Source organism: Crocodylus porosus, unplaced genomic scaffold (assembly GCF_001723895.1).
Source record: "Crocodylus porosus isolate Cpor-Errol unplaced genomic scaffold, CroPor_comp1, whole genome shotgun sequence".
Lineage (NCBI taxonomy): Eukaryota > Metazoa > Chordata > Crocodylia > Crocodylidae > Crocodylus > Crocodylus porosus.
This window is the reverse complement of record NW_017728917.1, coordinates 11,453,866-11,479,387: the sequence shown is the minus strand read 5'-3', so window position 1 is coordinate 11,479,387 and position 25,522 is coordinate 11,453,866.

The window sequence follows — 25,522 nt, the reverse complement described above, 5'->3', positions numbered from 1 at the left end:
GGTTAAGATTAGAGCTACAACCCCCAAATCTGTACCAATAAAAGTCCTTCCTGACCCCAAAGCAGCGTGGGTTAAGATTAGAGCTACAACCCCCAAATCTGCACCAATAAAAGTCCTTCCTGACCCCAAACCAGCGTGAGTGTGACCCTGAGCAAAGGGCTGAGACCCACCCCCCCAGCCAGGAACCTCTAGCCTTGCACAGGAGGGGTGCTGTAAAGCTGAAGGCATGAATCCCCAGAGCAGCAACTAGCAGTCATTGGATGCCCAGGCAGGTGATTGTCTCTGATATGTCCTCCATAGGAGGTCTATATTGAGCAGATTTTTTTTGGTATTGGGTGGTGGAACCGGAGCGTGCTCCATTCACTCTGTGCATTGACCTGGTATTAGTGCTTCCAGGACCGGTGCAAAAAAACAGAAAAAAAAAAAAAAAAACAAGCCTCCCTCCGGCTCCCTGCGATTGCAGGCAGCCACTTCCAGTAAAGTTGCAGGCTCCGTCTGCACAGGTCTGCGGCTCCCACTGGAAGGCTGCTCCAGGGCTCAGCTTTCTCATCCACTTATTCGTACCCATTTGCTCCTGTGCCTGCAGCTTAAATAGTCCTATCCCCTCCCTCTGTGGTTTATCCTCCCCACGAACACTCCCGCCCCTTCTCTGCCTTTCCCGGCCAGGCTTTTGGAGGCTCCTCGGAGATAGTTCACTGCCGGATCATTTGCGTAGCCTGACGAGTGAAGCGGGTGACTAGTCTTCCAGGTGAGGTCTCAACAGGGCATTAATGCTTCGATGGAAACCCCCCTGCCTAATACTCCCTAGGCTCCTGCCTTTTCCACGTCTGCATCACGCTGATGTGCATCAAGGTGCATCTCTGTCTCCTTCGTTTCTACTTGCCGCACTCTCTGCAAATAGCAGGGGGGAAAAATGAACTTGTTCCCATTTGACCTTGCCTTTTGTACTGCTGAATTTCGTCCCGCCTCTGTGATTCCCCAGTCCTCCTCTTTATTGACAATGCCTTGCAACTTCGTCACCAGCCCTTCTGCCCTGTCCCACTCTCCTCCCTTCATCTTTCCACCCCTGCACATCTGTCCCGTGCTCCCATCCGTCCATCTCCACTGCTGTCTATTAGCCTGTTTCCAGCAAGGGGAACAATTGGAGCGGAAGAATAACGAGCACCCAGTTGTCTCTCAACGCCCCTGAAAACCCCTTCCCCCACCATAAGCCTCCTATTGAAGGGGGCCGGAAAACCAAGGGAATCCCTGCTGAGTGCATCACAATACTCCTGGCAACCTCCATCTTTACCACAGCCAGTCCAGGCCCTTCCCTTTCCAGTTGCTCTTGAGAGTTGGCTCCGAGTTGTTGACTATAACAGGCAGAGCGGGTTATGATGCATATAATTAAGGTTGCCTAACTCTGCATTAGAAGACCCTTGCCTTCAGGGGATTATATTTCCCCCCACCAACTTTACTCGGACAGAGCTTTTCCAAGCTGGGTGTCTGCCTTGGGCTATTTTCCTCCTCCTGCTTTTATCGTAATTCCAGCAGAAGTGGTTCGCCCATTTCCAAAAATGACTCCAGGGGAAACATTCATTGCTTGCCCCTGCTAAAAAGTTGTTACCGTCATGTCCCTGAGCTTCGTGCTTGCCCCTGGGGCGGGGAACATGCCTGTCACTGTTCTTGTGAAAAAGCTACCGAAGCTTGGCCAAATTGTAGATCTCCGAACACTGTTCAGCAAAGCTTGTACTCAATAAGGCAGGAATCCTTTGGGGGGAAAAAATGCTATATAATCATGTAACGGCTGTATTATCAGGCATGTTCAGAAGGGGTTATAAGCGTTCCCCCATATTTTGATGTTTCTGTTCTTAATAGTGTTCCTTTAATGTGGGGGGAAGACAGGGTTAATGAAGATGTATAGAGACCAAACAAGCTGTACTAGATTTTGCCTTTCAGGAAAGTTGGTGTCATGTAGCCGGGCCGAGCTTCTCGGGAACATCTTTCACTGATGCAGGAGAAAAGCAACAGGAACAATTGTCCCTTGCTGGGCAGGCTCCGGACTTGCACCCAGAGCGGTCAAACGAAGCGCTGCCCGTGAGAGGTGCTAGATACGGCGGCCAAAGGAAGACGCTGGCCATAGTCCACCCCAGCCCTGGGTGCTGGGCAGCTGGGATAGACAACGGATCCTCTACTTCCTCCGCAGACAGAGCGTCAGATTCGATGCTGCCGTCCGCCATACGTTTGTACCAGCCCTGTAGCAACCTCCCCTCACGCTTCAGCTCTCTCTCAAGCTGTTGGGATGCCAAGGTGACCTTCGATGCTGGCGTACGAGAGGAAGGCACTTGGGAGCCCACGTGCACAAGCTCACTAGCACGCCCCATCCTCTTTTGGGCAGTCTGGTGGCTGGCTGCTTGTGTGACTCATGGCAACCTGAAGACAAATACTTTAATTCCTCTCCATGAAATAAGTATATCTATTATTTCATGCCCTAATATATATCTGAGAAATAAAGCAAGGGGGATACCAGCCATTCTGTTTATCGTTGGGCTAGGGGTATGAGTCTCACTTTGGGTGCAAGAGGTCCTGGGTCCAAATCCTCACGAGCCCATTATGCGGGTTGGACCTGATGATCTGTTTAGGTCCCTTCCGATCCTAAGTACTATGATACTATGTCTTCCCCCCGGTTTGTCAGAGGTATCAGATGTCCCGCGGGTGGTTATTATTGCTCTAGTTGGTACCTGCATTTCAGCCGCTCCTCAGCTGAGACTGGAGATCCTTTCTTCTAGGTGCGATACGGACACTCAAGAAACAGCCTCGACCTGAACAGCAGGATCATCTACACAGAAAACTGAAAATGGACCTGCCCGCAGACCCTGGAGGATGACCGTAGGAGAGCCAGCTCCATCTCCTGGGCCCCCGTGCTGCGGCCTTTCCATGCACATGAGCAGCCTCTGCTCATGACTCCGGAAAGATGCTTCTGGTACAGGATGCTCAGCACCTCAAACACAGAAAGGAGGGATAAAGAGGCCGTGCATCTCTAGAGGGGCTGCCATACAATTTGAAGAGTCAATATTATGGGCAAATTTTCAAGGGGGGATAAAGAAACCCAAACAATCCTGTAGGTTTCTTAGTCCACCGCTCTGTTTGGTTCCATCTCTCCGTAAGCCTCCTCTTTCCTTAGCTGAAGGTTTTTCCTTTAATGACCAAAGTCTGTGGCTGCCCTGTGTATGCTGAATGCTGCAGACTCTGCAATGGCTCGGTCTTCAGAGCTCAATGGCTGCAGCCGCCGCTACCACCGGTCCAGCCCTAGCACCAAGACAGATAGAGCAGAAGCTCGTGCAGCTTGGGGCAACAATCTGGACTGCTCAGTGCAGGTGAAGAAGTGACCGGGCCGTCTACGGTCACCCTCGGCCAGTGCCTGAGCCATCGGAGCTGCTCCATCCCCTTCTCTGTCTTCCTTTGAATCCTGCATCAAAGCTGTCCAGGCTGTGCCTTTCGCATGGGACACAGAGGTCTGCTAGGATTTCTTCGGTCAACTCCTTGCTTCCCTTTCTATGCTCACCTCCAGACACAGTGGGGAGGAACAAGAAATAGGATGCAGAAGGGCTGGAACAGCAAAGTGTGGGCTGATCTGTCCTGTGCTTGCAGACTGCAGACCCCAGGTAAGTTGCTCACGTAGTGCAGGGACTGAACCTGGGAGATTTCAGCGGGTGTGAGGATCTTTTGCAGGAGCGGCTCAGTTCTCTGGGGAAGGCAAGTGGAAGTAGATCTGCTAAACACGACTGACAGCAACACAGCTAGGAGAACAGGGATGCTAATGTTCTTGGTGGGGGTGTCTGCATGCTTGCTGCTTAGAAATAAAACCCTGCTAACAGAAATCTTGCAATAGGCCCCAGTCTACAGGGAGGAGAGACCGTGCTGCTGCTGAAAGCAAGGGGCGGGGGTGTTATTTCCATCATTACCAGTTCCCATGGTGTGCTAACCATGCCTGACCTCCATGTGAACATCATATGAGCTGTGGCTGCACTTTCCCACCGGCTGAACGGATCCGAGAGAGCCACTGCTGCTTTTCCCACTTATAAACAAGTCTGCTAGCATGCTGCTCAACATAGCTGTGTTTTTACTATTGCTAGGGCATCAGGAAGGAAACAGGTGCTGTTCCTGTCTTCTTGTATGCTGGATACCCTCATTGCTACCTCAAACGACAGTGAACATTAGCCTCAGCCCCTCCTGCTTGTTATCCCCTGCTCTTCACCGTGCCTCACCTCGACTCTCTGCACTGCTCCATCGGGTCAGCTGTCAGCATGCGCCAGAAGAAGAGCTCCGGATCTCAGCACGGTCCTAGAAGCTGAGGTCGGCTGAGACAGGTATGTCGCAGCCAAGAAGATGCAATTGCTGTCCTGCCAGAAGCCAAGGCTGCTTAAATATTGGATGCCGCAGCCCCAAGGGAACCTCAGGACCACCCGCCCAAACGCCTCTTCTCATTAAAGGGCAGTCAGCCAGCTGATAAGGGGTATAGCACAGCAGTTTTGATGCTGCATAGAAAGATCCCAAGCACCACCCAGTTACCCAATTCCTTCCACAGCCTTTCTCCGGTGACCTTCAGCTGGTACCGTGAGTCTCGGGACAGCACGGCCTACCTTTTGCAGGGGAACAGACCTGATCTACTCGGGCTCTTTCACCTCTAACTGTTGCAGTGCCTAATAATAACGATCTCCTGCTTGCGGTTAACAAACATTAATTAATGGAGCTTCACAATGCACCTGGGAGATAGTTAAAAGTTATCACAGGGGCAGCAAGAAGCTCAGCGGTTTCGCTTCTCAGGGGCTGGGCTGGTTTCCACTCATCGCTAAACTTGCAGCTACGGATCCGCGGCCTTGCCTCACACGGGGTTGCAAGGCTGCCGTGCTGTTTGCTGCCAGCATACACCCAAACGCTTCCCCCTGCTACGTACAGCTCCTTCTTGCTGGAGGATCTCAACGAGATCGTGACGAACACGTGCAGAGCAGCTAGGGAGGCTCACTCCCCTCCTCATCGCTCCCGGCAGCGGGGAAATCTCCATCTGCTCTTCCCTAAATGCACAGGCACCAGCTCCGCACATGTCTGAGCCCCTCAGCACGGGGGTTTCAGGCTGTGCAATCCCTAGTTTTCAATATTTAGTGACAGTTTGGGGACCCCCCCCGGAGGTTTTCATACCTGGTTAAAATTTTCGTCTTCCACCACTGCTAACAAAACACATGTTTTATTGCTCCCCCTTGCCTGCAGCTCTGTTTGCCTATCCATAAAGGGAGAGCTAAAAAGTCCTAACAGCTCCTTGGGACAGGCTGTGACCACGGGCTCTGTTCACCCAAGCATCCCTTGAGTTTTTCCTCATGTCTCGGTCCAGACCACGTCGTTCTGTTTTGCTGCAGACCAAAAGCATGGAAAACTGCCGTGCTTTGCTTGTTTGGGATGAGTTCAGGCAAGGAATTTTCCAGCGGTGCTACCCATTCACCCCCAAAGACTGACTTTTCGAGCTCAATGGCCACATTCGGGTTCAACAGCAGCTTCAACCAAATAACACATGAGTTATTTAATGACAGCACGACTCATTTTTCATTTACTTCTAAGTCCCAGCTCCTCGATTCTTTCGTTGCCATCACCTCTGGGACCTTCGGAGGCTGGTCGTTGCGGAAAAGCGAGGGGAGGGAAACTTCACAGATCAGTAGGCACACCCCGCCATCGCACCTGAGCTACAACGGTTGCTGCGGGGAGCCACCCCCTGACCCTGGGAGAATATTTTTTATCTTTAGGCTTCCCGCTCAGCCCACAGCAACTCCACCGCACATCTCTCTGAACCGTGTCAGCACGCCCTACCATTATGCTCGTGCAGCCGTGCATAAATGCTGCGTTGATTTACAGCAATAAGAAAAAGGTTTGCTTCGCTGGAACAAAAATACATAGCGGTGGCCCTAGGCTGAAGCCACTTATTCCAGTGCCAAAGTGAAGGAGTGGCAGGAATGCACTCGAAATCTTCATTATCCGAGGCGCCAGGGTCCATTTGCAGTGTAAAACCTCAGGACTTTAGCCACAGCGGCCAGAACAAGGCAGACCAGACGTTACCTCTGCTCTCTCACAGGCAGCTCTGCCAGTGCTCCCCCGGCAGACCAGCAGCACCCAGCTGAGCAGAAATGGCATCACTGTGGTGGGCCCCACCGGAGACCCCCAAAGGCAGCCGGCAGTCCCAGGATCTTGAGAGAGGCAGCAGAGAGCCAGGCCCCACGGTGTCACCTTCCCCTCCAATTTATTTCAATAATATCTTACACAACGGGATTTAAAGCTGGAGATCAATCTCATAATCATATTAAGACACTCCAGGGTGTGTTTTATGGGGCCATTAATACACTTCTGGGGTGGTTAAAGCTATCCGCAGCATGAATTAATGGGTCCATAAAGCATACTCTTGTCATATCTTAGGGCTTAAATAACACACAATAGGCAGTGTATTTGGGGGTCTTTATCGAGTGCCTCAGGTGGAGATATAAGGCCGGAGAACAAAGGCTTGTAGCCACCTGGCAGGAGATACGATCTCCCAGGAATGTGAGCCTGTTTCCCCCCGTGCTGGGAAATGAGCAGCTCTTTGGAAAAGAAAATCCTTTTTGACCTCCCTCCCCTGCCCCCACTAAAGGATTTAGGAGTGCGAGTCACATAGACTTTCACTAGCAGTTGTGTGCACCTCAGTCCCCTGGGCGGGTTGAAAGCTCCCCACCTTCGCAGCGGATGCCCTCACAGGGTATCTTGCCAAGCATGCAGCTTTGCTGGCAGTAGCACAGCTCAGCCTGCTTCCAGCATGCAAAGGCCGGGGCGGGAGCACGTAACCAAGGGGTGAGGGCACGGCCTGTTGGTTCAGGATCGGATGTGATTTGCACACCTATCTCGTATTGCAGCCTGCTCAAACCGGGCTGGTCCAAAGCTGCCGTCTCAGGTGTCCTTCCAGCATATTTCTCCAAGGAGGGCGGGAGGCCTGAGACGCTTGCCCACCTTGCATGTTTTCGAACCTCTTGGAATAGGCACAAAACAGGCCTGGAGCGGGTTCGATTCCCTCCTTCCCTTGTATATCATGGCCCAGCCCTGTGCATCTGCTCCAGAGCCCTTTAACCTTTTCCTGTCTGGTTGTTGGGCTTTGCTTTACCTGGACATCCCAGGTCCAATTGCCAAGAGGACTAACACCTGTCCAATCTCATTTGACCACCAGTTTTGACTCTCCCTCTCCTCTCTGCACCCATGCTCCCAGACAAGGAAAGTTGTCCAGGGCACTCCCTCCTCACCTCCCTCGCAAGGACTGAATAAGCAGTCTCCCCAGGTACCAGGGCTAGGGGTTTTCAGCCTGTATCATCAGCAGTGCCCCCACCTACCAGCCCATTTCCTTCCCAGGGTCTTGAATCACTAAGGGGAGCAGTCAGAGCCTGGGCAGGGGGTCTGCCTTGCTAGCAAATGCCTTGGCTGAGCTAAGAGGAGAGGACTAACATGGCTATGCAGGGATTTGGAGGTCCTGGCGTTGCTGCAGCACTCGCCGCTGCGGGGTGAGAAGCAGCACGTTAAGGGATGCGTGCACTAGGAAGAAGGAGGAGGCTGCAGCTCTGCCACTGTTCATCTGTCTGCTCTTTCCCAGCAGCAAATGCAAAATAGATGGAGACGGACTACCCAGCAATCAAACAGGAATGAACTACCACAGCTTAGCTCCTGCTCACCATGCACTGGCGTCTGGATGGCTGCTGCAGAGCAGCTGAGGCACAGTAAGCCTCTGCTAGCTCCTAAATCACCTTGGCTTTTGGTTTGCCTGGGCCCATTTTCATCTGGTATAAAATCAGCCTGGTTCCAGCAGGGCTCTGCTGAGTAGCGGAGGATCCATGTTTTTTGACCGAAAAAGGTAACTAGCCTTAGAGACTTTCTCTTCCTTGTGACCGAAATCAGTAGTCTCCGGGTCTAAGCTGAACTAACGCACAGCCCTGTATATCATCCATTATCTCCATTTTGGCAGCCACTCATCCATGTCTGATACCCCGAGTAAGTCTCATTAATGGTGCTACAGCGTGGAAGCTAACTGCTGGGAAAGTACCTTTTTTCCCCTGCGAGAACGGCATTTGGGAAGCCATCTCATCTTCCCCGGGAGAATGTCAGCAATGTTTCTGTGAATGCTCTTCGTGTGACTCAGAGGAGTTAACACAATACCAACATGATGATAAGGGAGAGAAGGAGCATTCCTCGGGCAGCGCTGCTCAGCGCCGGGGAGAGAGCTCTTTCTCCCAGCCGCAGCAGCACGGACACACCGTGGCCCTGATCCTACAGACGCTGCATGGGCTTTGCTGGACATGCATGAGCAGCATGGGGGCGTCCGTGGAGCGACTCGCATTAAAGCGCATGCGTCAGCATTTCCAGGATTAGCGCCGACATAGCGAGCACGAGAAAGCACTCAGGGATGTGGGAAATAGACCGTGTCCTTTCTGCTAAATGCACCGACACAGGAAAACTCTTACCGCGCTGTCTGATGCTCTCATCCTGCGCTCGATTAGCACGCTGCTGACTCTGCTATGGGGCCCATCTGAACACATCTTCCAGCAGAGTCCAGTCGGAAAGAAAATGGTCCTCCCAGGTCACACGGTATTTTTAATGGCATCTGATCCCGAGCAGACCCTGAGGGATGGGGTTGCCCCTGCAATGGTCAGAAAGGAGAATACAAGTATTACTGGCCCATGGTAATAAGCAGCCCTCACTGAGCTCAGCAATTCCTCATGCTAGTCCTGTCCGACCACCGTAAGGGATAACGCTCATTGTTAAATAGACAAGTCAGACAAGAAGATGCCCTGGGAGGTACAGTGGCTTGCCAAAGGTCTGAGAGCCAAGCAGTGGCAGAGCTAGGAGGATTGCTCCTGACTTTGTGCCCTTCAATGTTAGATCACGTCGTCTCCTCAACAGTCGCGCAGTTCTTCTACATGAGCTACGGCCCCTGTAATAATAAAATGCCCGGCTGCCCCATGTTCAACATTAAACAAAGATTTAACCATCACGGCACGAGCGATGAGGCCTACATATTTTCCGTGGGCTAATTTATCGCTTGTTCCACGGTTGCACAAATACAGTAAGCCCAGCCTGTTACACCTGCTGGGGACACAGCCCCACATTTCACTTGGGGATAACACAGATGCAAAACGAGCCTGGCTCTCCTGGGAGCCGTCTCTGAGACAAATCATTGCTGACTTTCACTCCAGTGAGGTGCTTCAAGAGCAATCAGGAGGTGGGCGCGAGCTGCGGAGCTTGCACGCCCTCACCGCGGGAGCAGAGCATGCAATATCGGCAAGCTCTCCTGTCCCCTGATGCTTTGCCGCTCACCCCTGGTTAGGCAGCCCACATGCTGGGACCTCTGCTCTTCACGTTGACTGCTGACATCTCCTGCTTCCTAGTGCTCCCCCCTTGCTCTGGGATTGACCCGGTGTCTCTCCTCTTCAGACATCAGTAACAAGCTCCAGGCAGGGCTGGTGCGTGTTTGTATAGCAGTGAACACAATGGGGCTTTGCTCTATAGCAGGCCGGTCCAAGGTGCTGCTGACCGCTGTTATCCCTTGCACTCACATTACTAGTGAGTCACGGCCTATCATTATTCACTGAGGGAGCCATTGTTCGGTCAGGCTACGGCCCTCTGCATGGCGTGGTTTTCAATGGGGCAGCGTTAATCAATGGTGACTTATTGGTACCCGGAAGGGGAGGGAGGGTGGGTATAATTTCTAAGGCATCCAGGTCTCGCTGCACTGAAAACAATGGGCTGTTCACTGAGGATTTGCTGCTCACCTCTGGAGGAATGAGTTTGGGGAGCCGCACTTCTCCGCTGCTGGACTCCAGTGCAAGCATGGAGTTTGAGTAGACAACACCAGGCTACAAAAGCTGATTCTGGGCTACACCAAAATCGCTCGCCACCATCCATGCCTGGCTTTTTCGTGCTATCAACAAAGTCCTGGGCGGCAGCAATAGCAGGGCAAGGGACTTGTTGGGGCAATGAAACGAGGTAGGGGCTCAGGGCCTCGGCTGTACCCTTGTTTTTAAAGAGGATGGCAGAGTAGTGATCGTATGAAAATGTCCGGTCCAAAATAATTTCTGGGAGGGCGCAGCAGGCCCAAGATGATATATTCATCTGTTGAATTAGCCAGTTGTCCTTCCATTCATTACTCTTGTGTTTGCTCCAGGGCCACGACTCACTTTCTTCCTTGTGCAAGTTCAGTGCACTCAAGTCAACATCTGTAGGGAGGAAGAAGAGCTTCGCATTTTTTGCCTGGATGTCAAAGGGAGGATGCCCGGGGAGAGGGAGTGCAAGGGAAAGCCCTGAATGATTGAAAGAGTGTCACAATGGCATTATCCTAGAGCACGTGGTGTTAGCGATAAACGCTGGTCCTTTGGGAGTAGCGCTTCCTCCAAAGTCAGGTATTTCACACCCTCTCTCTCATCACTCGAGTCCAAGCCCCACTTTTCCCACCCTCCCAGAGACAGCCTTGCAGCTCTCTGCTGCCTGTTTCTCAGCCGGCCTGGTGCAGCTGCAGCAGATGTGGAATCCAGGCCATCTCATGCCACCGCTTCGCTTGGTTTAACAGTCTGCCACGGAGCTAGGGCTTGAGTTTTGCATTAAGGTAGTGCTCTGCTCCTTCCCCCGATGCAATGTCCATGCATCTTCTGCATCCCTCTCCAAGGACCAGTCATTTTATCTCCTTTGGAAAGAAACCTTGAGTGCACCATTGCACAGCACGGCCCAGATTGTCTACCAGCGAGTTCTGCCGCTGGATTTCACTGTGGTCCCAGCCTGCTAAAATCCCCTACATCTAAGCCTTTGTGGGTCTCATTGCTGCTCCATATCAGCCTTTCCAAAATGCTGTTTTTCTGCTCCCTTTTTCTTTTGTGCACAGCGTGTGTGTGACTGCTCGCTGCCGTCTCTTCCCTAGAGCCCTCTGGTAATGAATGCAGCATGCCGATGACTCCTCCGTTATAAATACTTTAATATTTTAAAATAAATATGGGATGGTGCCACGATTGTGTGGATTTTTCACGTAGCCTGCAGCACTGCGAACTTGAGCTCACAAAGGCAGCCATAGTTATAGGCTTCATTCTGTTGCCCAAGTATTACAGATAGCTCCTGGAAGGGGCCGGCCCTGCAAGCAGAGACTCACGGCAGCAGATGTGTTATCCTGCGTGTGTCGTAAGGAACTGCTCCTCATCCGAGCAGAGCAGATGGATGCAATAAAGCAACTTTCTGGCTGTTATTAAGTTTCCTCAAATCTGTAGCCATCATCCGAGTTTTAGTGCAAGCCCTCCAAAGGTGGGTGCTGGGAGGACATCCTTTCTTCTCCCGGGCTTTTTTCCCCCTGCGTTGTTTGAGGATTCAGTGTAGGGAGAAGGACTGCCAAGTCTCTGCTGAGCAACAGCATGAAAACACAGGTGGGGAGCAGGGGGCAGAATCTCGGTTCAAGTCAAATTTTGCAGCATTGCAAACACTGTTTTCGTCCCAGCTGCACCTCTCCCCTGGCTCCCATTCTGGCTGTGGCTGAATTTCAAATGTCACTGGAGGGTATGGACCAGAGTCTAGGCACTTCTCCCAGCAGCCGGTTGCAAAAAGCAGGGAGGAAGTGGGTCCTAAACTGGCTTCAGGGGACTTCCAGGGGGCAGAGCACTGGGTTTCTGCATAGTTTCCATCATTCCCAGGACCTCTGGGCTGCTGAGACATGGGATCAGACCCCAGGCAATCCCTCAGGGCTGCTGTCACTGGCATAACTGGGGGCATATCAAACCAATCCCCTGCATCAGGGACCTTCCCTTCCTCCCCACCTCTCCGCTGGCAGCCCAGCATCTGGCCCAGTGTCTTTCATGAGCTTGCTAAGTTCAGGCCCCTTATGTAAGGATGTCTTCTTTCCAAGCTAGAAACACTCCTCTGGACCCCTCACTGCTGCCTTTCCACCAAATCCACAGGTCTGCCCTTGTGTTTGACTCCCCTGAGAAAAACATCTCGCCTGCATCTTCAATGTTCGCATGACAACGGATGGATGTATCTATGACTCTGGATTCATTCCTCAGTGCCACGACTAACGCACCTACCCTAGACCCATCAGAGATTTCCTGGATTTTTAGGGTCGCAAAGGACCTTTGGAGATCATCAAGTCCAACCCTCTGCCCCGGGAAGGAAAGAGCGCCGGGGTCAGACGACACCATCAACCTCTCCCAACTCTTTTCACTCCCTGTGAAACCTCCTCCCGGCTCCTCTAAGCCTATCGGGGCTGTTATTTTTGCAATTGGCATGAAGCAAACGGTGCTGTTTTCCTGCATGATGAACTTTGCCACGGAGCAGGCGCTCGTGTCTGCAATGGGGCGCACGGCACATTAAAATGCCATCTAGAGTAAATTGGATGCTTATCTTGCTGGGATCCTGTGACCCCGGCTGACTTCCTGCCCTTTGGGCAGGGGGCTGGACTCGATGATCTCCCGAGGTCCCTTCCAGCCCTGATGTCTATGAAATCTATGAAATCTATGAAATCTTCCGTGTGGCCTGGGTTATTGCTGCCGGTGTCAGAATTTGCGGCTAATAGGCGCCGTTCAGGGGAGCTTGTACATTGATGGCCTGCAGGGCCTCTATCAGGAGAAGCCGAGAAGAAGAAACACCGTGCGTGTGCCATGAGCAGCATCGGCGGCCAAAACTTGTTTTGCTCCTTTGGCAAATGAACGGTCCAGGCAGGAATAAGACCTGCCGGAGTCGAGGACCCTGGGAACAGAGCGTGACCCGCAGGCCAGAGCCCAGTGCGGGGGATGCAGCTAAGCTCCTTCATCTCAATCATCTTCCTTGTCGGATGTGAATTCGGGGAGCGCTGTAATACTCTGGCCGCTGCCCATATCGACGGCGTTTGGACGGCTTCTCTTCTACAGAGTCGGAGTCTTTGCTATGTGCAAAATCGTTCCTGGACTCCTGAACAGGCCAAAGCAGTGCAGAGGCTGCAAATTTGTACCTGTTGGAAACAGTCCTGAAAAGAGCATCCAACCATCAGGCAGGTCGCAGGTAGGCAGATGTCTCTTCCTGCCCACCACGAAACCCCTACCACATAATCGGTGCCCCTCCGACTGCGGATACAATGTGCAAAAGCAAAACGTTTCTTCCCTCTGGGAATGGCAAAGCAAATGCTCACGTTCATTCTGGTTTGCTGGGCAGCTAAATAGAGGCGGAGATGCCCCACGGCTTTGAAATTCCTTCGTGAAATAAAGTGGGCATGGGTAGCGTGCTAAAAACCACCATCGAAAGGTTCAGACATGGATTACGGGGTGAGAAAAAAACAGCAACAACCGTCTTTCCACTGCTTCTGAACCTGTGTTCATAAATGTTACATGTCCCATTATCGAACTGTTAATGTAAAAAGTGGCTTGTGAGATGATGTGTCAGTTTTCCCACTCGTTAAACTATCCAGTGCAGTTTCAACGCCCTTAATTTGAGTCCTTGGAGGCTTCACGGGGCAAAATTAATCCAAATGAGTGTCGCACATTTGGAGAGCGCTTACCATCCTAAAGGGCTGATGCTGCAGGGCACTAAGCGCTCTTCATTCTCCTGGAAGGCAGCAGGAGCGAAAGGGCCTTTGAACCATGTGAGATCTGTGCTTTGCTACTGAGCTCGGGCTGGATTTGAATGCTACAAACGCGCATGGCCCAAATATGCCAGAAGAAGGGAAGATGTTGACCCAGCACTCAAGATCTACTCCAAGAACCAGAGTTTCTGATAACTCTGCAAAGCTCCCTGGATAGGAAGCAGGCTTCCTGGGCAGCCCCTCAGCTCTGCATAAAGACAGACATTTTTTCCCTAAAAGAGGCATTTATAGATCCAGGCATGAGGTTGAGCAATACTGGCTCTCTAAACATTAGAGATGTATGTCAAGAAAATCCTGGCAACCTCCCACCAGCAGTAAAGGGGAAGGAATGAGGTTCTCCTTTGCCATTAGACAACTCTATTGCTGTGCATGACAAACATGACAGCTTTTATGGAGATGTCTTCCCGAGGAATAGGAACAAGCCTGCTGAGCAGACAGCAGACAGCAAAAATGCATCTCTCTGCTGCAGGGGTTGTGGGAGCAGAGCTCTCTCCCCCGTGATACAGAGGGGGCAGATGAGATGATCACTACGTTCCCTTCTGGCCTTCAAATCTGACCAAAAGCTATTTAATGGAGGCAATTTCCAACAGGTCTCCAGAAGGGAAAGCTGGGTGTAATAGAATAAGGACACGTTATAAACACTCTGTGTTTCATTTGATGACGGGAAGCTCACAACTCTCCTGGGAGCCTCAAATTGCGGATGAAGTGATTTCCCTGGTTTATGCAGAAATCCGGTGCCCACCCATGGCAGGCGTTCTCAGGCTTGAATGAGATCCAGGCTTTTTACAGGATTGTTTCTAATTACCTCTAGTGGAAAGAAGGCAATGCTGGCATCCCATTCTCATCTGGGTGTCCAAGATGGGCTGCCAGTCAGTCACTGGACATCTGCTTTAGTTTTGCCATCTGTAAAATGGGGACAACAATTTTTGCTAATGCTGCTCCATCCAGGATTAAAGCCAGAGCAGTTTTTGCCTCAGCTAGTTTGCACATAATAATTAAAACATACCAGCTGCTGCCCTTTTGAACTATTCCCCTTTTGAAAGACTCCAGATGTACGTGTCCACACCCAGAGGCTAGTCACCAGGCTTGGCTGACAAAGGGGTTTAGGCGCCAATGCTCTACGTTACGGAGCCTGGTTTTAGGTGATCGGCTCACTTCTAGCTTCAATCAAAACCACATGTCCCCTCTTTCAGGAGTGCTTTGGTCACTAGCCTACAGGCTAGTCTGGGATGGAGACCCCTCACACCCCCTGGCCAAAAGGTGCACTACCAGCATACGCCAGAAGTGCCCAGTAAGAGGCTATTTCTCGGAAATAATGCCCAGCCATCCAGCACCATGTGGGAGCAGCTGCTGAGCGCAGAATGGCTCGTCTTCCTGCCTGCTCCAGCCAGTAACGAACTCATTTCCCTGTAAAACCAGAGCATAAAAATAAGGTATAAAACCAAAAATTATCTTCTGTTTATGCACAATGATTCCCTGCGCATTTAGATAAGACTATGCCCTGTCGCCCACATTACACTGCATCTGATTCTCATTAGGCGCTTGTGATTCTTTCTTGATACGGGTTTGTTGCTGCCTCGGTGTCAGGCGCAGTCATTGCCTGAGCTGTTTACTTTCTCAGACTGCTCGGGCTTGGTCGCGGACTGGACCGCCTGCTGTTTTCTTGCAACATGCCCTCCTCGAGGAGATCCCTATCCAGACAGCTTCTCCTGTGACAGCCCCAGGTTATAAATAAAGCCTGAATTCCCTGTAAATTGGCTGCCACGGTTTCACTGAGAGCAACGGAGATTGGGGCTACAGCAGGGAACCCCTGCTACAAGGTAGGTGGGGGAGAGCAGGAAACGCCGGGCTAGAAAGGGCAGCCAGTACTAACTGTGCAGGTGGACTGAGCCTAGCACTGAAAAGACCAGGTGGTTAATAATGCAATCAGCTGCCTCTGGCCCCTGGCTGCAGGAAATGACCAGACTGGACGTAGGCATATAAACCCAATCCCTGACCATGCAAGGGCCAAACGGGTCCTGGCTGCAGGAGGGCAGGGAGCTCCCAGGAGAGATGGCTGCAGCAAGGGGTCAAACCAGCTGGAGAGAGGTACTTTGGGGCTAGACGGACAGAAGTTAGCCAGCCTGAGAAGCAGGGCCAGTGCCCCAGATAGGTTTAAGTTTAACTGAGGTTGCTGTCTTGTGTTGGAGTTTTTCTACTGGAGGACCGGCTAGTGGCTGCAGGGGAGGAGGATACCATGGGAAGAGAGACCTGGGTAGCACTCCCTGTTATCAGCGACAAAAGCTAGCCCCAAGTAGAGGGACTGAGGTGGGTAGGGTGAAACTGGAGCCCTAGGAGGGGCTGCTGCTAAGTCAGGGCTGATGCCTAGGAGCTGAAGTCTTAGACAGTGGACCAAGGCTGAGGATGAGGGGCCAAGACTGGGACAGGGGCTCACAAGCCTGAAAGAGGAAGCATTCAAGGAGGGGGCCCAGATCCCAAATGGAGCAGACCTAGCTGCAAAGGTGCAGCTGACCATTGAGGGAAGCAGCGAGACCACCGCAAGCCCCAGGGCCCACCTCCCCAACAAGCCAAAAGATAACATCAAAGTCCTGGCAGGCAAGAGACTGGTGGCAAGACGGGGCCGGACAAGAGCCAGCAGGTGGGTTGGATCACAGAGGGCACCTGGTGCCAGGGTGGCGGTCCCCCGACGCCTGCTACTGCAGTATAGATGAGCCTATGAAAGGTGGAGTAGGCATTTGGCTTTGGGCCAGGGAACTGGCTGAGTTCAGTGGAGATGTATGGGTTTCCATAAGTCCAGCACCCGGCCCTCTAGATCTGGAGGGCAACTTTGCCCAAATCAGCTGCAGAAAATGAGAGTCAAATTGCATGCTGGCTTATGGCCACAGTGAGCTTACTGACTTCACCAGGATGTGAATTGAGCCCTGTGCGTTCAAGCTACTTACAACAGCTTTTGATCATGTATTTATTGTTATTCACTGGAGTCAAATTTCCATCAGGTTTCATTTATTGCATGCAAGCATTCGGCAAGCCCTCTCTCTGTACACGCTACCTCACCCAGTCCCCACGCCTCTATATACTATGTCACCCGGTCTGGATGGACCCAGGCAGGTTTTAATACATGCACAAGTGTGCATTTGCAGTTTAAGGAGACACAATGGGAATGGGGTTGATTGGGTATTTGAATTTTTAAAGCAGAACACTTTGGTCTCTGAGATCTTTGGACACACATAAAGCAGTCTTGGGATTTTTCACACTTTTATCCTCCCCTTCAAACAAACAGAGCATTGTCAGGTATAACCTTTGATATCCATCAGAAACATGTAACCAGATGGTGTCCCTACTTGTAAACCACAGATTTACCTTGAAGTAGGATTCCTTCAGCTCACAGTGATAAAACACTGGATTTAAGAGACATTCAGGAAATCCTTCCAAATGGGAATGGTTTGTGCAAGCAGTGGATGTCAGTTATCCGAATCCCATTCGTTAACAGAGGGAGGGGAGAGATTACCCTGTACACAACCAAATGTTACAGCAAACAGTTGTACCAGCCTGCAGTTTTCAGGCCTGGACTCAGCCTGCAAACTGCAATTTTCTGAGAGCTCAGCCCGAAGCCTTTTTGCTTTTGAACCCCAACTTGATTTACCGTGAGTGGCAAATACTCACTCTTTGTGAACGAGGCGTCCCACGTTGTGATATGAGGCTGAGTGTTTTCACAGCTCAGGTATCTGAAACTCTGCTTTTGAATTGCAAGGCGTAATGGATAAGGACTCCTCTATTATGTATCAGGAATTAATTTTAGTGCTTGACATCAGTGTGTGGGGAACCACTGTGTCGTGAGAGCGTTTGATTTATGAGGCAACATCTTCCATAGACTAAAGGATGTTCTGAAATTATGTTTTCACAATGCTGTGCGTTTCAAGCAGATGATGCTGACTTGGGGCTCATTCCGATATTCACTGAGGCCTAATGATGATGATGAACAGACACGGATGCACAGATTCAGTGATGTGTCTCTTGGCAGGTCCAGACCATCGGGATAGAAGGGAACAAGCAGAGGGAACACCTGTAATAGGGCATCCTTACCCAGTTACAGAACAGACCCTTTAAGGGAAGAGTTTTTTGTGAACCAGATAAAGGTAGCCAGCAAGGACGGGGTTAATAAACAGCCCTGCAGTCAGGTCACCTGACCAAATGTGGGCAGGGCTTGAGTGGTATATAAGCCTGGGCCTGAGCCAAGCCAGGCAGTCTAGCCCTGCAAGCCGCTGGACGAATCGCTCCTTGCCAGGAAGACTGCAGGGGAATGCAGGGCTGACTTCAGAGCTACTTCAAGGACTGCCAGTGGCATACGGGCACCTTATGGAGGAACACAACCCCAGATAACAGGAAACCTTGCTTCAAGACAATGGGTTATTGTTATCATTTGTTATACTGAGAGCAGGCTCAGTTTATGTTACAGCCAGCATGCTCTTTCCCTCCATTACCATTTACTACCGGCAGTTTGGGTGGGACTAGAAAGGGGTGGCTTGGAGATCCCATTAGCGATCAAGGGGCATGTGACTGCCTTGAACCCTGCCAGGGGTCAGGCTTAAAACTCAGAGAGGGGCCAAGGAAGCTAGTGTTGCCCAAGAGGGGCAGAAATAGGGCTAACAGGCTCAGAGCCTTGAGGGGGTAGAATTTGGAGCCAGAGGGTCCACAGCCTGAGAGAAGGGCTTGGTGCAGTGCATTGAGGCCAAAGGGACCAGCCAGAGCAATGGGGTGGAAACCAGGCAGCACCATACCTAGACTCCTGGTGGTCCCAGGTGAACTTTTAGTAATGGGCCCCCCTTTACCAGAGATAACAATAATAGTCATTTTTAAATTACCATTTTTGGGCCCCCTTTCTGTCTGGGCCCCAGGTGGATGCCCGGTTTGCCCATGCCTGTGTCTGATCCTGAAACTAAGCAGGCCAAGGCCTCAACAAGGAAGTAGAGGCCTAAGGTAGCCTAGTGGTGTGTAGCAAGGTGCCCACTTAAGTGATGACCAGAAATACCAGCAAGGCATGAGCATGTTTGTAGGGGATATTTGGAGGCTATGATTAGCCCGTAAGGCAACAGATGGGCCAAGAGTGCCCATCTAGCATGAAAGAGTGCTTGGGAACAGCAGGATCTGAGAGAGACCTGTGCATAAAGAGGACAAGTTACGGCACGCTTTAAGACCCTTGGGCAGCCTCCCTTTCTGAATGTCATTAATAAGATCAATGCGTGGCAGGCGAGAAGAAAAGGAGGGTACCTTATTGTGGTGCAGGAGCTCATTTGCTGCCAGGGGTACGACGGTGACCCCTGGGGGCACTGGTCCGGTTATACCACCTATGTCTTGGGGAGTCAGGCTTGCTGGGAAGAGCTGGTGCACTTTCATTTCTGACAACCTTCCCAGCATTACATATGGGGTACAGAGCATGTTAGGGTCCCTGTAGCACTCAAACTTGCTTCAATCCTATTCCTAATCCTGATACTCCCCTCTGCACACTTCCAGCCCCACCCTTTATGCTGCTCTGGGGCATGATAACAGCTAGAATTGGGTAAATGCTACCAATACATTTCAGTGAAAGCTCTTTTGGCTTTTTAAACAAATGCCCCTCAGCTGGGCTCAGGCTCCTCCTACCTTTGCTTTCAAAGATGATTCTCACCTGGTGGCAGAAATGTACATGGGAAGAGTGAGTACTGAGTGACCTCTGAGATTATAGGGACATTTTTGAATGTGTAAATGTTTGCACTGGAAATCTGATTGGAAAAAAGAATGCAAGCAGGGAAATGAATCTAGCATGCAATTCGTGTGTCCTGTTAAATCAGCTAAGGCATAGTCAAATGGAAACAAACTGTGAGTAGGCTGCAGGTCAAGACTTACTGGCAGAAATTATTAGTGGAAATTTTGTTTAAATTAGAGCTAATTCCAATCTGGCCACTAGTATGGTAGTCAGGCAAGTGGAGCGGGGTAGGAAATTGTTTTCTCATCAAATTTCGTAAATTTTGAATTTATTCATTCCCTCCCTGTAACTTAGCGAGCAATTTAAAAACCTGCCAACTGAAAATATGTCATGGTACATAAACACAGAGCAGGTCAACTGGAATGGCTTCTTTAGACATTTTTTAAACATTGCATTCCAATTTTGACCAATTTAATTTTTTTTCTGTGCAGTTAGGTTAAATTTCAAGATGAAAATAAGTCCAGTGGGAAAATAGTAACATTTTTCATGTAAAATGTTGAGTCAGGACATCTTGACAAGTCTAACAACCGTTTCTTTCCCCTACTTCTTTCAAAGACAAGAAATTTGTTGGAACTAACCCTCCTGACCTTCTCTGCAAGTAACTTACCCAGCTGCAAATTACACACTGTTGGCAGAGTGTCACAGCTTTTTCGGTTATATTAAGTAAAATAAGAGAAACAAGAGATTAAAGGGGAAAAAAATATTTATATATGTATATATATATATAATACAAAGGGCTGGTTGAGAAGATATGATTTCAGTTTGACTCTAAGAACTGGTATTTAGTGACTCAGTGTCTGATGACCAAAGTCAGTGAATAACACAGGCAGGGTTCAGAAGACATGTACTAACTTCAACAAATTAATAGTAAGGAATTGAGTAGCTAACCCCTAAAGGAAAGGGCCACAGGCTGCATAAAAGACAATAAGGGGCTAGTTCGACTAGATGCTTATGGGCAAAGGCCATAGTAGGGCCCTAAAGGTTCACCTCTGCTTGTGGTTCTAAGATAGGCATTGGCTGAGGCTTATTAGTGTTTAAACCATTCAATATTTATCTTCACATAACCAACCAGTTTAATCTGGACCACTGCAAAAGGTGCTGGTCTGCAAGGGAACTCCAGTGATGTCTCATGGAGCCTGCTCTGGGGAACAGCCGATTGGGTTGATCACACTGGAGGAAATGGACCACGGCAAACTTCATTAGGATGCCCAGCAGGGTAGCTCTTAATGGCCATTTCTTCCAGTGCAGTTGGCTTAGGACCGCAATGCAATACCTTTATACTGAGGAACAGCCTATTTCTTGAATGGCCTCATTGGCTTGGACATGACTACTCTGGGGAGTAAGGTGAAACTCAATGTAAAAGTGGGGTTAAAACCAATAGTCTTTGGGAGATCATCGGGACCATTTACTAAGCATACAGAGAGCCACAGTTCTCAGCAATACTCCACCCTTACCCAAATTTGGGATGCAGGAAGCAGGAAATGAAGCTTCAAATCCAGATCTCTCACCTCTGGAGTCCATTACCTTTATTTTTGTCTATTATATGCTATTTATTTTTTTGATTGTATGCCTGATTGCTATGTCTCTTGCTCTGGCATAAGTGGCTTGATAAAAGTGATTAGCAATTTTTGATTGCTTCTTTGATTAAGGTAAATGAGAAAAAGCTTTAACTAATGTCCCCAAAGCCTTTGAAAGGATGAATCACGCTTTATTGCTTTCAAGTTGCTAAAATTATCTTGTCACAAAAGGCCGCTGGTAGAAAAAGCATAATGTTTTAATAAATAATATCTCCTCTCCTTAAAGTGCCTTTTGCTCCAAGATCTCCAAGCACTTTAATTAAAATGTATGGATTTAATTAAGCCTCAGCAATAGAGACGGGCATTATATCGACTGGGAGGTTGTGCATGCTGAGGCAAAGAGCCCGCACCGCTGTTTCATTCATGACTCCAGTGCAAAGACTGCATGCACTGACACGCCATCCCCTGAGCACGAGGTCTCTTTGGCCAGCATGGAGCTGGCTTTGCTACTGATAGCAGCCTCTGTGGCCACCCCAGGCATTTCACAGAGCACCCTGGGAAGAGCCAGGCATGGGTAGCAAGAGAGAGGGTAAGAGTGGGGGATCCCATCCCTGTTCCCAAGTAGCAAAGCAGATGGAGGCGACAGTTTAGTGGCCTCCCCCAAGGAAGCATACTTGCAGCGCTGTTACAGACCATCTATACGAATGACCAACCAATTGATTTGGAAACCAAATGTTTCATTTAGACAGATGACCTGTATATAACAGCCTGAAACACTAGCTTTGACCATGTTGAAAAATCTCTAAGTGAGGCACTCATTGGCCTAACTTCATACTACACTGAAAAGCAATTACGTGCCAACCCAGCGAAAGCACAAGTGTGTGCCTTCCACCTGAAAAACCACGAGGCCAACCACCTGCTCAGTATTACATGGTCTGGGACCCCACTATCCACACCCAGTTTACCTTAGAGACACCTTCGATCGGACCTTCTCTACAACGAACACATCACGAAAATGGAAGGAAAGGTGAGCACTCGTAACAACGTTCGATATAAGGTACCAATTTGAAATGGGGAGCTAGCCCCTCAACCAACCGAACCATTGCCCTGGCTCTCAGCTTCTCCTCTGCTGAGTACGCATGCCTTGTGTGGGAGAGCTGTACAGGCTAAGCGCCTTGACCCCGTTCTGCGTGGTAGCTGCTGATGCATCTCAGGATGTGTGACGCCTACCAGCCTAAACATTGTGCACCAGCTGGCTGGCATCACCCCACCTGCCACCAGAAAAGCAGTGACCGGCAGGATGAAACGATCAAGACAAACTGAAGACATGAGACACTCGCTGTATGATTATCCTGCAGTGCACAAACATCTGAAGTCATGCAGGAGTTTGCTTACCAGCCCCCGACCTCTCGATGTCACACCCAAGAAGACATGACGACAAATGTGGAACAAGGGGGTGAAGAAAATACTTGGCAGCAAAAACATGGGCATTCCAGTAGCCAAGTCCTTGCCACCAGGAGCTAATGAACCACGGCAAAAGTGACGATGTCTCAACCGCCCACGGGCCAGAGTCGGATGCTCCAAGGAGCTGATGAAGAAGTAGAGCTATGCGTTGGGTGAAGCATCTGCGACCGCGGCTCAGAGCCTCAAACTATGCAATGCCTGCTTGAACGCGCATGTATAACGAAAGACCTTGCACTAAATGAGCCCAAGTACATATTACAAAATGGTCCAGCGTGGCATAGAGACATGAGAAGAAGTAACGGCAAAGCACCACAAGGCCATAAGACAGCAGAACAAGCCACTGAACCAGCAACAACCAGGCTGCATTCGGTGGTGTGTCCTTGGCTCCAGCGCCTTCGCTGAGCTTGCAACAAATGAAAATCAAGGCAGGCTATAGCCTAACCACTCTGTGACATGGAGCTGGGGAAAGACATTCTCATTTTCATCTCAGCAAAGTCTCAGGAGGAGGAAAGCTGCTTTCAGGGGCAGGCTGCACAGCTAATCTCTGGGATCTGATGCCATTTTTTCCTGGCCCTTGACACTGCAGGGCTACAGTGGCTATCAATTGGCCTTATCAAACAAGGATGCATTCCCCAAGCAAAGGTTCACGGGAGGCAATTCCTCCAAGAAGCCACTGCCTGTCTAAGCACACCCCGCATGTGTGAACCCGGCGGCATTCTCACGCTACTAAAAAAGCAGTCCTGCTTCAGTAAGTTTCTTCTGCAATATCAATTTGAGATGCAAAATCATAGAAAACAAGGATGGGCAGGGACCTCAGGAAGTCTCATCTAGTCCAGCCCCCTGCTCCAAGCAGGACCAGCCCCAGCTACATCATCCCAGCCACGGCTTTGTCTATTGAATCATAGGAAACATTACCTTCTCAGTAGTCTATGGACCCCAATTTCCCCACTGCTATCTTTAGGAATGATTCTGTCCCTGCCACCTCCCCCTGCAAGCACTCAGACAACTTAGCACCTTTCTTCATTTGCAGTAGGATTGAGCATACCCCTGGGAATAAGACTACCTGCATCTTGTTCTAGTGGCACGAGAATAAAGGAACTGCTGTTTTTAAAAGACATGTAAAAGAATAAAAGGTGTCCGAGGCTTCACACCTGGAGTCAGTTGAGCTCAACTGCTTTGTAACATGGCATCCTAAATGGACTGGATTTTACAAGCAGAGGCAAAACTGTTTACTACAAAGCAGACCCCAGGGAGATTTGGGGTTAAGGTTTTACTGGGCTCTCTTGGTAAATCTTGTGCCCCCCACCCCCAGTCTGAATGGCAGCAGTCTGAGTTCGCACACGATGTACAATTAAGCAATGAGCTGTTTGATGCTGCAGTTCTCTGCAAGACAAAACTCCCTCTGCAACGAGTGGTAGTTTTGTCTGATTAATGAAAGGGCTGGCTGGGGCAGCACAGGCAATGAGAGATAAAAAATCTGGTCGTTAGCAAATGTCCTATAGGTGGAACATGTTTTATTAAAACTAAAGAAAATGTCTTCATTCTACAAAAATATAGGTGTTTGTTCCGCTCCGGGCACTTTATATGAAACAGATGCACAGTTGATAAATCAGCTTGTCCTGCAGTACGGATAGACTGCATTTTCTGTATAAATTATCGTTCGCTCTGTAGGTAAACGCTGCAGATGAAAACAGAGCCGCTGTTCCTGCAAAAAACCACGGATGATCATTTTTGGGGAAGTGCTACCTTATCAATTCCTTTGCCACATGGGATGTATCGGTGGGAGGAGGACCAGAGTGAAAAGCCCTCTATCGATTCTCTTTACGGGCCAAGAGTTTAATTATAAGATGAGACAACAGGGATATCTGCCATCCAGCAGAAGTTTTGCGTCCCCTGGTTTGTCTTAAATCATCTTTTTTCACATGTAGCCCCCCCGAAAAGGAACGCATGTTCAAATATTTCTTCTTTGAGACCACAGCGGCAGCAAATCAGTTTGCAGAACCCTTTTTTTTTGGCAATGACATTAATCAGGAAACCAGCAGCAAGTAAGATACTGCAAGACTCAGAGTGATGCTGTAAGGAGACAGAGCAGGGGAAGCAGTGGGACTTGACAGCTGAAGGAAGAATATTTTCTTTATTTGAGAAGTGTTGGGATTTTTATACAGGACGACATAATGTCGGTGTCTTTCAAGTGGAATTCAGAAATGCAATAGGATAGAAAAGCTTTTCAATAAAACGAGAATGATGTTATGTGAAAGGATTTCCCCAGAGTCTGGTGCTTACGAATGATCAAAACATCAAATACAAAACAGAACTTCACCTGCTGCAATCTCTAAGCGGCTGGACAAGAGCTGTATTTTTAAAGGCAGCTTTTCCTTGCCTTTCTGACCGCCTCACAGCATGTTAGTTCAAGCTGCATCCTGATACATGTATATGCATATCTATAGCTATATCTATGTCACCCATAGGCACCCTGCTTTTCTCTGAATGGAAGAGATCTTTATTTGTATCCCATTTTTTAAAATGGTATAGGTCGCAGTGGAAACATATATAAATAGTTTTTCTAAATATAGTCCATCGATAAAACATGCTGTTCATTTATGACAGTTGACAAATCTATAATGGGCAACGTAAGCGCATTACAAGATGATTAAACCATAAGTTCTCTCCCTCTGGCTATGGGACTACATTAACATTACATTACCCACTGAATAATGTAATCTACTGCAGTTTTCTGCCAGGTCAGAAATATTGCCACGATGCCCCTCTCTGTTCTGTTTACAGATTGCATTTAAAAAGGCCATCTTCCTTGCCGCACATACACTTTTCACTCACTGTCATGCACCTTGCAAAGCTGAAGTAGATTCAAAGCGTAGTCTTGGTTTCAAACCACACGAATGGTACGTGTGCTCAGGCCTTTCTGCTAAAGGGATTCAAGAAGTATCAAACTTCGTAGCCTGTGAGTCAGGAGTGAAATCAATATTGGGTGCGAGTGAGAGAGGGGAGAGTTGTAATGGACTCAATCTGAGTGAAACTTTAATTACATTTTTCAGTATGATCCTGACTTGATCTGTGTGCAGATAGTCTGTTGTTTAGAAAGGCCCAGAAGAAACTTTCAGAACTTCATAGTTTCATAGTTTGTGGGGTCAGAAGGGACCTGAGTAGATCATCTAGTCC